Here is an 11,538-nt window from a genome sequence, read left to right as displayed (position 1 = left end):
TTCTCTAAATCATTTAGTTGAGTAAATCAGGACCCATGAACCTTTCTTGGGAAGGGGCTCGTCATATGGCTAATTAGCATTAGCCACTCCCCCAGACTGCTGTGTTAGCATTCTACTTCCCCAGTGAGACTGCCATTTATGTCTGTGAAGCGGGGTGTCTAATGAAGCTTCAGAAATATTGCTGGTTACAGTTTAGTGATCTTGAACCAAACGTTAAAGAAAGGCACCTGAAAAATGTGGGTTGTTTAGTGCAGTGTGAACATCAAATATATATATTTGAGAGCAAGATTCAATACTGAGGTTTGTAAAATATTAAATAATGTAATTAAGATAAATGCAGAAATATGAAAAATGACACATTTGGAAGACTATGGGGGGGATTCAGTAATCCTCTGTGTAAGACGAACAAAGTCCTACTCGGAGACTGCCGTCTAAGAGTATGATGTCAGCGCATCATGCATATGCATGAGGGCACACTGACTCAACTCTCAGGCTAACACGGAATGTGTAGGAGTGCAGGGGGCGTGTCAGACTGCCGAGCAGTCCAAATATCCACGACTCTGCAAGTGCCTAAATCTGCAAATGTCAGCAGATATGAGCGAGTTCGCTCAAATGTGTATACCCCCAACACTACACTCCCCCACATTCAAAACCCCTGTACAAATGAAATAAAATGTAAAATTTTTTTCTTTATTATTCACGATATAGCTGCCCGTATTTGTGCGTGTGTGTGCAGGTGTGCCCATTGCTTAGCTACAGTTAGCAGTTTAGACATTGAAGAGGATAATAAACCACTTATATGCAAATGAAGCCAAATAGCAATAGTGTAGTGGTAGAGCCTTCGCACAAAGAGGAGGCATTCCCGGTTCAAGTCCCACCACTCCCCTTTCCATTTTCTGTAGGAAATCTGTGCATAAAAATAATTCCTGACATTTACCTTTTAAATTCTAATAAAATGCATCGAAATGGCCTGTGTAGTAGTGAACAATATTTTAACTATATATAAGAAGGTGAAATGGTCATGCATACTAATGAATGCATAAGTAACCTATCTTAAGCAATGTGAAGCACTGCTAAGCAACTTTTACCAGTATTAAGCACATTTAACAATAATTGCCCATAGCTAAGCACTGGTTTAACTAGCGCAATAGCTTTGCGCGGAGATACGCATTGAGCCAACTAGTGCAAACCAAACATGTTTGCACGAAGCTGCGCACCACGCTAACTAGCGCAACATCGGGCAACGTCGGGCAACATCGGTAAACGTAGAGCAACATTGGGCAAAGTTGAGCAAAGTCAGCTAAACACAGCCACACCCCCACTGGTCAGGCCAGTAGTAAAATAAAAAAGCAATGACAGGTCTCGAACCCGGGATAGTGTGCACCATAATCACAGTACTGATCCACTAAGCCATGACAGCATTTGATGTTCATCGACTGTCAACACACATATACATATTAATCAAAGTTTACCCAGTGCTAAGCAGGTGTGCACTCAGCACACTTAATATTCAGTCTTTTTTTTTTAACTGAACATTTTAAAGTACTCAGACTCTACACATATCTGACTCTGCACACATTAGTCACTTTGTCCAATGAAAGAGCTGTTTCTCTGAATAATCTGCCCCTGGCCTGATGTCTGGTCATTTCTGATTCTATATATAATACTGTCTCTTACTAACTCAGTTACACTGTATGCTTCAGCTTAATCACATTAGCAACTACTAAATCCTAAACTCTTTGATTGCTATAATAAATGAGTACATGTGATAGATTCTTCTTTGACTTACATAATGTTTGAAAGTTATCTTTTAAGTCAAAAGTTTTTGTCTGTGACATCCTCTTTAAATATACAAGTGATAAATATCTTAACAGTTTTGTCACATGAAGGAATTTTGCAGATTGTATTTTTTTTTTCATTTTTTGTTTGGTAAGTTCACTCATAGTAAGTTATAGCTCAGAATATTGCATGATAACTATAAGAATCAATCAGAGGAGGTTAGAAAGGATTAGGAAGAGAGACTGGATAAGCAATTCATAGGGAAGCAATGGGGGGATGTATGTTTGTGTCTTCCAAAGTGTGCAATGGGATCTGGAAGATTGGGGATTTTTGCTTGGAAATGTTTGCATGGATATTTTTGTACCCTGGGTGGACCGAAGAGGGTTTTTCCTTGGGTGGACAGCAGGTGTTGGATGTATAGCGGGGAAGGGGGAGGTAGATGGAAATATGTTTTCTGGTAGTGCGGTGAAATGGCAGACTTTCGGGATAGATGGAAATATGTTTTCTGGTAGTGCGGTGAAATGGCAGACTTTCGGGATTCCCTGTAGGATGCACTGTCGGGGATGATGAGTGGGCAGATTGGTGTGACGGGGAAGATGATTTTTCTGAGCTATGATACAGAATCAGAATTGCCTAGACATGGTAAGGCCTTGCTGTGTCTAATTATGGTGGCTGCCAAAAAAAAGTATTTTCTAGAAAATAGAAATCAAAATCTAAACCAACTATACTGGAAGTAGTAAGTATAGTAACAGAGATAAAACAACTGGAATTAAAAACTTTAGAAAAGGTTTGGAGCAAACTATATAGGAAAAAATGGGAACTGTGGGAACACTACTTACAGGGGAGGAATAAGGTTTAAAAGAAGGCAGGACTTAAATGAGCTATATAATGTGTGACTGAATATGATTGGATAGATTATAAAAGTGATGTAAAATGCTTGCAAGTAGGATTGTGTCGGTGTGGTTTGTTTTCATTTATATAACTGTTTGATTGCCTATGTTATAAGTGATGGTTTAATAAAGATGTTTCTTGTTTAAAAACAATAAGTGGCAGGAATTGAATAATTTATGTAATGTTGCTTAGGCTACATGATATATAGCAATATATCTGAAGCATAATGGTTGTAGACATGAACTTGTTAATACAATTTGATTACTTATTATATAAATGTAAATTTGCCTATGTCACAAGTGATTATCTCATTCACTCCAATGGAGCTCAGGAATTTTGCTCTCCAGTGGGTGGAGCCTAAGCCTTTTGACAGAATCAAATTATTTCCTCACATTTCAAATAAATGTTCATATCTCTGGAACCATAGGGGTTATGAAAGAAGTATAAATGGCAAACTCTTCAACACAAACTATTTTATAGTGTTAGTATTCTTTAGGTTCTAGGTCTTAAACTGATTTTTGTAAGTCACAGAAAACACAGTAACTTACATTTGTAATATTTTTAAACAACTTACAATACCTCAGCAACCACTTACGTTACACACATATTGTCAGCAGCATTTTATTCATCTAGCTGAGGGCTACAACCACTCAAGCTACACACATACTGTCAGCAGCATTTTATTCATCTAGCAGATAGCTTTTATATGAGGCTAAGGAATTCTGTCTGTTACTTGGTTGTTAGGATATTTATAAAACTGTGAAAATTATATCTACATTAATCAATATCATAAAAACAACAGTTAATAGCTCTGTACCTACACTAGACAGAGGCCAAATATTAATGCAGTTGAGTTTGCCATTGTGTAAGGTTTAAGATTATTTTTTTTAAAACCTTGTACATAGCATGGTTTTGGAATTATTGATGTAAATATGAACAAGCAACTTTTACACCTAGAGGCATCAGTAGGAGTTAACTGCAGATGCACCTGGAGGCGTCACTCAGATGTAATGAGATAATTCAATAAAGATGTTTAGAAAACACTGAGGGCTGGATTCAGGGACCCCTAAATTGCCTAAAGTGAATTAGTCAACTAGCAAGAGAGAGAGAGACATTCTTATTTAGAGACATAGGAAAGTTGCTGTGAGAAACACCTCATTAGTGCCTCATTATCATGTCTCTGAATTGAACACTGGGCTGTCAGACATGACCACACTAGTGAGATCTCTAACAGCCCATGCATCATGTTAGCAAAACCACCACCTACATGCACAAACACACACACACACACACACACACACACACACACACACACACACAATCAATCTCAGATACCCAGGTACAAGCACACATATACATACACATTCACACATTCAGAACTCCACAAATAAGTACTTGCATTAGACTGAATGAGTAAATGCAGTCAAAAATTGTGTTTTTTTTTTCTTTCTACTCTAAAATCTTACTTGTCCAAATGATTCTCTAAATCATTTAGTTGAGTAAATCAGGACCCATGAACCTTTTTTGGGAAGGGGGGGTCATATGGCTAATTAGCATTAGCCACTCCCCCAGACTGCTGTGTTTGCATTCTACTTCCCCAGTGAGACTGCTATTTATGTCTGTGAAGCGGGGTGTCTAACGAAGCTTCAGAAATATTGCTGGTTACAGTTTAGTGATCTTGAACCAAACGTTAAAGAAAGGCACCTGAAAAATGTGGGTTGTTTAGTGCAGTGTGAACATCAAATATATATTTTTGAGAGCAAGATTCAATACTGAGGTTTGTAAAATATTAAATAATGTAATTAAGATAAATGCAGAAATATGAAAAATAACACATTTGGAAGACTATGGGGGGGATTCAGTAATCCTCTGTGTATGACGAACAAAGTCCTACTTGGAGACTGCCGTCTAAGAGTATGATGTCAGAGCATCATGCATATGCATGAGGGCACACTGACTCAACTCCCAGGCTAACACGGAACATGTAGGAGTGCATGGGGCATGTCAGACTGCCGAGCAGTCCAAATATCCACGACTCTGCAAGTGCCTAAATCTGCAAATGTCAGCAGATATGAGCGAGTTCGCTCAAATGTGTATACCCCCAACACTACACTCCCCCACATTCAAAACCCCTGTACAAATGAAATAAAATGTAAAACTATTTTTTTTTTATTATTCACGATATAGCTGCCCGTATTTGCGCGTGTGTGTGCAGGTGCGCCCATTGCTTAGCTACAGTTAGCAGTTTAGACATTGAAGAGGATAATAAACCACTTATATGCAAATGAAGCCAAATAGCAATAGTGTAGTGGTAGAGCCTTCGCACAAAGAGGAGGCATTCCCGGTTCGAGTCCCACCACTCCCCTTTCCATTTTCTGTAGGAAATCTGTGCATAAAAATAATTCCTGACATTTACCTTTTAAATTCTAATAAAATGCATCGAAATGGCCTATGTAGTAGTGAACGATATTTTAACTATATATAAGAAGGTGAAACGGTCATGCATACTAATGAATGCATAAGTAACCTATCTTAAGCAATGTGAAGCACTGCTAAGCAACGTTTACCAGTATTAAGCACATTTAACAATAATTGCCCATAGCTAAGCACTAGTTTAACTAGCGCAATAGCTTTGCGCGGAGCTGCGCATTGAGCCAATTAGTGCAAACCAAACATGTTTGCACGGAGCTGCGCACCACGCTAACTAGCGCAACATCGGGCAACATCTGGCAACATCGGTAAACATAGAGCAACATTGGGCAAAGTTGAGCAAAGTCGGCTAAACACAGCCACACCCCCACTGGTCAGGCCAGTAGCTAAATAAAAAAGCAATGACAGGTCTCGAACCCGGGATAGTGTGCTCCATAATCACAGTACTGATCCACTAAGCCATGACAGCATTTGATGTTCATGGACTGTCAACACACATATACATATTAATCAAAGTTTACCCAGTGCTAAGCAGGTGTGCACTCAGCTGAGAATTTTCAAATCTGGTCAATCACAAATACGTCCGGGAAATGAGGCATATTTAAGCTCCATAGATGAGAATACTCACCATATGTGGTTGTAGCTCCCATCTGCAGGCAGCAATTGCTGGTGTCAGAGAGGGCTCTCGCTTCCGAGTGCAACGGTGGGGCATTGAGAAGTCAAAAGGGATGGTTTGGCTCCTCATCCATCATCATGATGCTAGACTCCTGCAGGGCCAGTTCCAGGGCACAGAATGCAAAGCGGAAGCCTGGAACCGTCTCGCACATGAACTCACCAGTGTCACAGGCGTCCCTCGGACTGGTGAGCAGATTAGATATCACCATGCAGACCTGAAGAGATGCAAGCAGGACCAATGGATACAGGAGGCCCGTGGAATGCAAAATGCCCCACTACTGTGTAGGTAGCCATGAACTGAAGTATGTAAAAATTGCTAGTGTAGTCAATAGTATGGATAGGTATATGTCTCAATATCACTTCATTTACTTTACAACTGCAGGTGTCCATGCTGTGAATCAGCAAGCCTATGCAGATAGGCTGCTAAGGCTGCACCACCAGGCAGGTTAGTAATTATCCTGCATTTACTGTTATATAAAATAAGTGAGAGAGCCTGACAAAAAGTGTCGTAGCCCAATAATAAAGGTATAATAAGGCTTGAATAACCTCTCTGCATGTACTGTTATGTAAAATAAGTGAGAGAGCCTGAAAAAGAGTGTTGTAACCCATTAATAATGGTATAATAAGTCCTGAATTATTTCTCTGCATGTATTGTTATATAAAATAAGTGAGAGAGCCTGAAAAATAGTGTTGTAAACCATAATGAAGGTATAATACATCTTGAATAAGATGTCTGCATGCATTGTAATAACAAATAAATGAGAGAGCCACTAGAAAAGTGTGTAATGAAATTAATAAAGGTATAACTCCTGTAGTGTGTCCGTGTCACTTTCTTCGAAATGCTGATGTACTCTTGCAGTATAGAATTAGTAGTGTTGTATTAAGCGCTGTCAACCCACACTTGGGTAGGCCCATAGAAAGAGGACGAAGGGAGTGCCAGTATCTCTTAAGCACATATACAGTCCTCAACTGTAGTTTCAAGGCTGGCGTGTATAGGTAAATCTGGCACATGAGTAGCTTGTTATTGTGTTCACCGGAAATGTCAGTGTGCTGCTAGAAATGTAGGGGGCTGTTAAAATATAACTGATAATGTCACCTGAACACATCCAGATATGTAGACATATGAATAAAATATATAAATATGTAGCAGTAACATCTGCATCCTGGACAGTTTGTATATTAGATACAGGTCAGGTATATAAGGAACTAGCAAAACACATCTCACAACGTAATGGACAGTACCTAGTGTAATAATACATCTAGGGGATATATACCTGCAGTCAGTAGGAATGTAGTGTAAACTATAAGTTCATATAAGTTGTTAATGGAGGTATCGTTTTACACCCTACTGTATGTGCATAAACAATGCAATTCCACACCTCAATGGGTATATGTAATCTCAAAACATTTGTTGGGACATATGTCCTATTGGTTTATAAATATCTGCATTTACTTTGATGCATGTGCCCTGTTCAAACACCACAATCTTGGTGGCCTGTTGCCACCAATCATTCCTGCATGCTGTTGGAATGTCCACTGTCGTTCTATATATGCATGTGTTATGCTTGCTGTTCAACTGTTGGAACTGTGGTGTGTTGGGTTAATGGGAATATTACTGCATGCTGTTACAGCTAATTTGGAATGTTGTTGGCTGTTACCAACCCATATTGTCATTAAATTCACCTAAACACAGAACGTATGGGAAGGCCAATCCCAGCGGACCCACCTGTCCCACCTCAGCTGGCGATGGCACCTGGCACCAGCAGGTCCAGTGCCCAGCCCTGACCTCCTCCTCCATTGGCCCTGTGCCTCCTTTGGTTGGAAGCACTGCAGGGGATGGGGCTCAACCCCCCTGCAAGAGTGGCTGGAGGAGGGCCACCTATCACCCTCTGAACGGTCAGGGCTGTGGTGCGTAGGGAGATTGAGCGTTCAGTCGCTAATCCCTTATGCTAGCTCGAGGCAAGAGTGGCGTGACTCACATTTGAGCCTGCCCCTCCTATGCAGCCCCCAGCACAGCCACCCTCCGGGCTGTGAAGGTTCAGTGGTGACTGCCTATGGGTGGGAATTTCAGTTCCACTGTTGCCATCTGTGGGCTCATGGGCTTGCGATTTCTAAACACCCATCCCATGTGACATATTCTGCCCCTGTATGCATCTTGTTTGTCTTGTCTGTTTACCTCCCCAACCTACCTCCCAAAACATACCTACTTCCCCTACCCCACATTCCACTCTCACCTGAAAAAAGAAAAATAATGGGCAATCTGCTCCCACAAAAAATTACACCCCATACATAGCTGCCCATTTTGCACAAATGTCCGCTGGACACAGAAACTGAAATTTAATTGGCAGTACAACATACTTCATTGTCCTCACCCCTCTCTCAGGGGTGGAAGGTTTCAAATTTCCCTCCAAATTACTAGTATATGCACAGCTGTTGCTGTTAAAGAAATGGGCAGCTATGGACCTTCCCTACACCCGTCCTGCACATCCCAAGCTGTTTTCCCTACTGTCTTTCCCTCTTTGTGCCCCTTTTTCAACACTTTCCTATCTCCCCATTTTCTTTTCTTTCAAAGAAATGAGCGCAGGGGTTAGCGGGAGTAAGCACTTTTAAGCAGTAATAAGTGGGTTTGCGTGAATGTGTGCGCTTAGCTAAGTATTGCTAAGTATCGCGCAAACACGCACAAACCCACTTACAACTGCTTAAAAGTGCCTTAGTCACCCTGCATATGAGGGGCCTTGTTCTGCTCAGCAGCAAAATAAAACACCGCTGTCAGTCTCGAATCTCGGACCTTGGACACACTAGACTACATGAAGTACCACTAAGCCATAGTAGATATATAGCAGGTTGTTGCTGAAATATTTATATCATGCATCAGAATGTGTGAATGTAAAGGAGAGATAGGAATGCCATAACACAAAACCTGTTCTGTGGAACTTTACCAGAAGTTGTTGTGGAATTGCATTACATGACTGTGATAACAGACCAGACATTCTAGCAGTAAATAATGTTACAGCAGCACTTTACAACCCCCACACAGTATCATAGCAGGACAATCCCCACCCAAATGTACAAAATACCAGTGTGTTCAAGGTACAGCAAGGATGTAGGTAGGCATACCCAGTACTGGAATTGTCCAGTTTTCATAAGCATCCTGTGATAATGTCAACAAAATAAAAAGCACAAACTGTGCAGAAGTGAGTACATTAATATCCACAGCATAGCAGTTCCCAAACAGTTCATGTGCCAAATGAAAACATCTCAATAACTACATATGTATGGCAACTAATTGTACAAGTTGAAAAGAAACTCCATACTCCCATGTATCTTGTGTTAGCATTTCTAGGGTTGAGTACAATTCTACACTGACAACTGTGTACTGGAAGTGGCAACATTCAGGTCTGAGTACAACATTCAATTCACTGGCTACACCCCTAGCATCAGATACAAGAAGTATACCAACCTTCTGACTTACACAACGGTGTCCACAGCAAGCAAGCATGGTCCCCACTTTGAAAATCTGAAAGGGCTACGCCTACCTGACTTAGCAATTTATACCACTGGGTTGCTATGACAGTGAGTACTGGAAGTACCACACAGCAGGCTGCATGCAGTTGCCAAATGGTGGCCAACAATTGGTACAGAGGCCATCAAATGCACATGTGCAGATACCTATAAAAGCAGTCTGTACTTGCTGTCCACACATGCAATCATTTCATTGCAGGTACGGAGGGAGAGAGAGAGAGAGAGAGAGAGAGAGAGAGAGACACGCAGAGGCAGACAACAGCTGCAGCAGAAATAAAGAAAAAGATCCAAAGAAATATATTGAAAGAAAAAGTAATATAATGAAAAAAAGATAACAAAAAAATATATTGAAAACAAAATAATATACTGAAAAACAAAAATTATATTGAAAAAAATATTGAAAAAAAATATTGAAACAATATATTGAAAAAAATATATTGAAAAAATATATTGAAACAAAAAATATATTGAAATAAAAAATATATTGAAAAAATATATATTGAAATAAAAAATTTATTGAAAAAAATATCTTGAAAAGTAAATGATATATTGAAAAGAAAACGTATATTGAAAAACAAATATACCTTGAAAACTTAATTCAGGATATACGACAACAAATACGAACACATACAAAGGAAAGGTATGTAACAGCTATGTATTTACTGGAATGTAGTAGATGTTTATGAAGAGTACTCTACATAGTTTGAATCATCCATATGAGGCAGCAGTACGTATCAATGCACAGATGCCCTGCATAACTACTGGCATGGAGAAATGAGTGTGTAGCTGCGTGCAGTGGGATGTGACTGTGACATATGTAGTTCAGCATTAAATTTCAAACCTCTGATCCATGTTATCTGTGTTCTGTACAGTTGTATGTACAATGTCTGTTTGGGGTAGTAGCCCATACGGTTATGTAAACATGGATGTGACAGAGTAACAAATGCATGATAGTCATATTAATGTGTAGCTTAACACTGGCAACAGCTGTACCAGGCTAGTATGCTAATTCAGCATTAGCAGCTATATATATACCCTCTAATATTACTGTGTGCTCACATGTGACACCTGTTCATGTTGCAGCAAGGCCCAACAGGTCAGTCGTGAGGTACATGGACTTACAACAGTGTGGTCCTTGTGTGTGTATGGCACACACATAAGGAGAAATCTGTCCGTGTCAGATATATTAGCATCTGTACATGTGCATTGAGCAAGGGACATACTGCAACTGTTTGTGAAAGGTGGATATATATTTATGTTGTTGAAGGTTGTTATGTGCATATTTCTATGTAGGTTGTAGTGTGTGGCAGACCAGACAGCATACAGTGCTGGTTTATAACATGTGGTGGTTAAACGCTGTGGGTATGATTCATCAGGTTTGCAGTGTTGCAGCCAGTGAGGCCTGCTAAAGCTACATGGGCTGAGAACACCTTCAATGCATTCCGCACAACACTGTGCAATATTATGACATAACTGTATACCTCACAACCTTCTCATACTTGATATTCCCACCATGAAAGGCGGACTGTATATGTGCCTATATGTATATCTATACTTACACCAATGGATGTTTATATGTATGTGTGTATATATATATATATATATATATATATATATATACACACACATATATATATATATATATATATATATATATATAGAGAGAGAGAGACAGGGTCATAATTACTGCAACAGATGCCTGGTGACAAAGCCATGGACTCAAGCTCAATGTTGACACTGCTTTGGCATCCCTCCTTGCAAAGACTCAGTACCCATGAACTACCACATAGGTGGTAGTCTACTTAACACCAAAGGTGTGATAAGAGACCATGGGACACAGGTGGACAGTAGTCTCCCCTTCGATAGTCACAGTGCCACACTAGTCATGTAATCTGTATATGTGGCACACGTCATCACAAAAGGTGTGTCATCCAGGGAAATATAGGTCTGTGTTCCCCTCTACTTCACACACATAAAACCCAGTATAGAGTACAATGCCCCATGTGGTATGTACCTAACAAGACATCTACAGCAACTGGAAAGGACACAGACATACCTCACAAAGAGTAATACCGGCCTCAAACAGATGCCCTATGCAGACCGTCCCACAAACCCACAACTAGACTGTGTTGCATACCGCCTACCCAGAGGTGACCTCTGCCTAACATACTAAGCTATGTCAAACCCAGATCTGTTGTACATGCTCCATGTAAACAGATCACAATCTCTACAAGCTACACG

This window comes from Protopterus annectens, chromosome 2.part0 (assembly GCF_019279795.1).
Source record: "Protopterus annectens isolate FY-2018-M chromosome 2.part0, PAN1.0, whole genome shotgun sequence".
NCBI lineage: Eukaryota > Metazoa > Chordata > Ceratodontiformes > Protopteridae > Protopterus > Protopterus annectens.
This window is presented reverse-complemented; position numbering follows the sequence as displayed.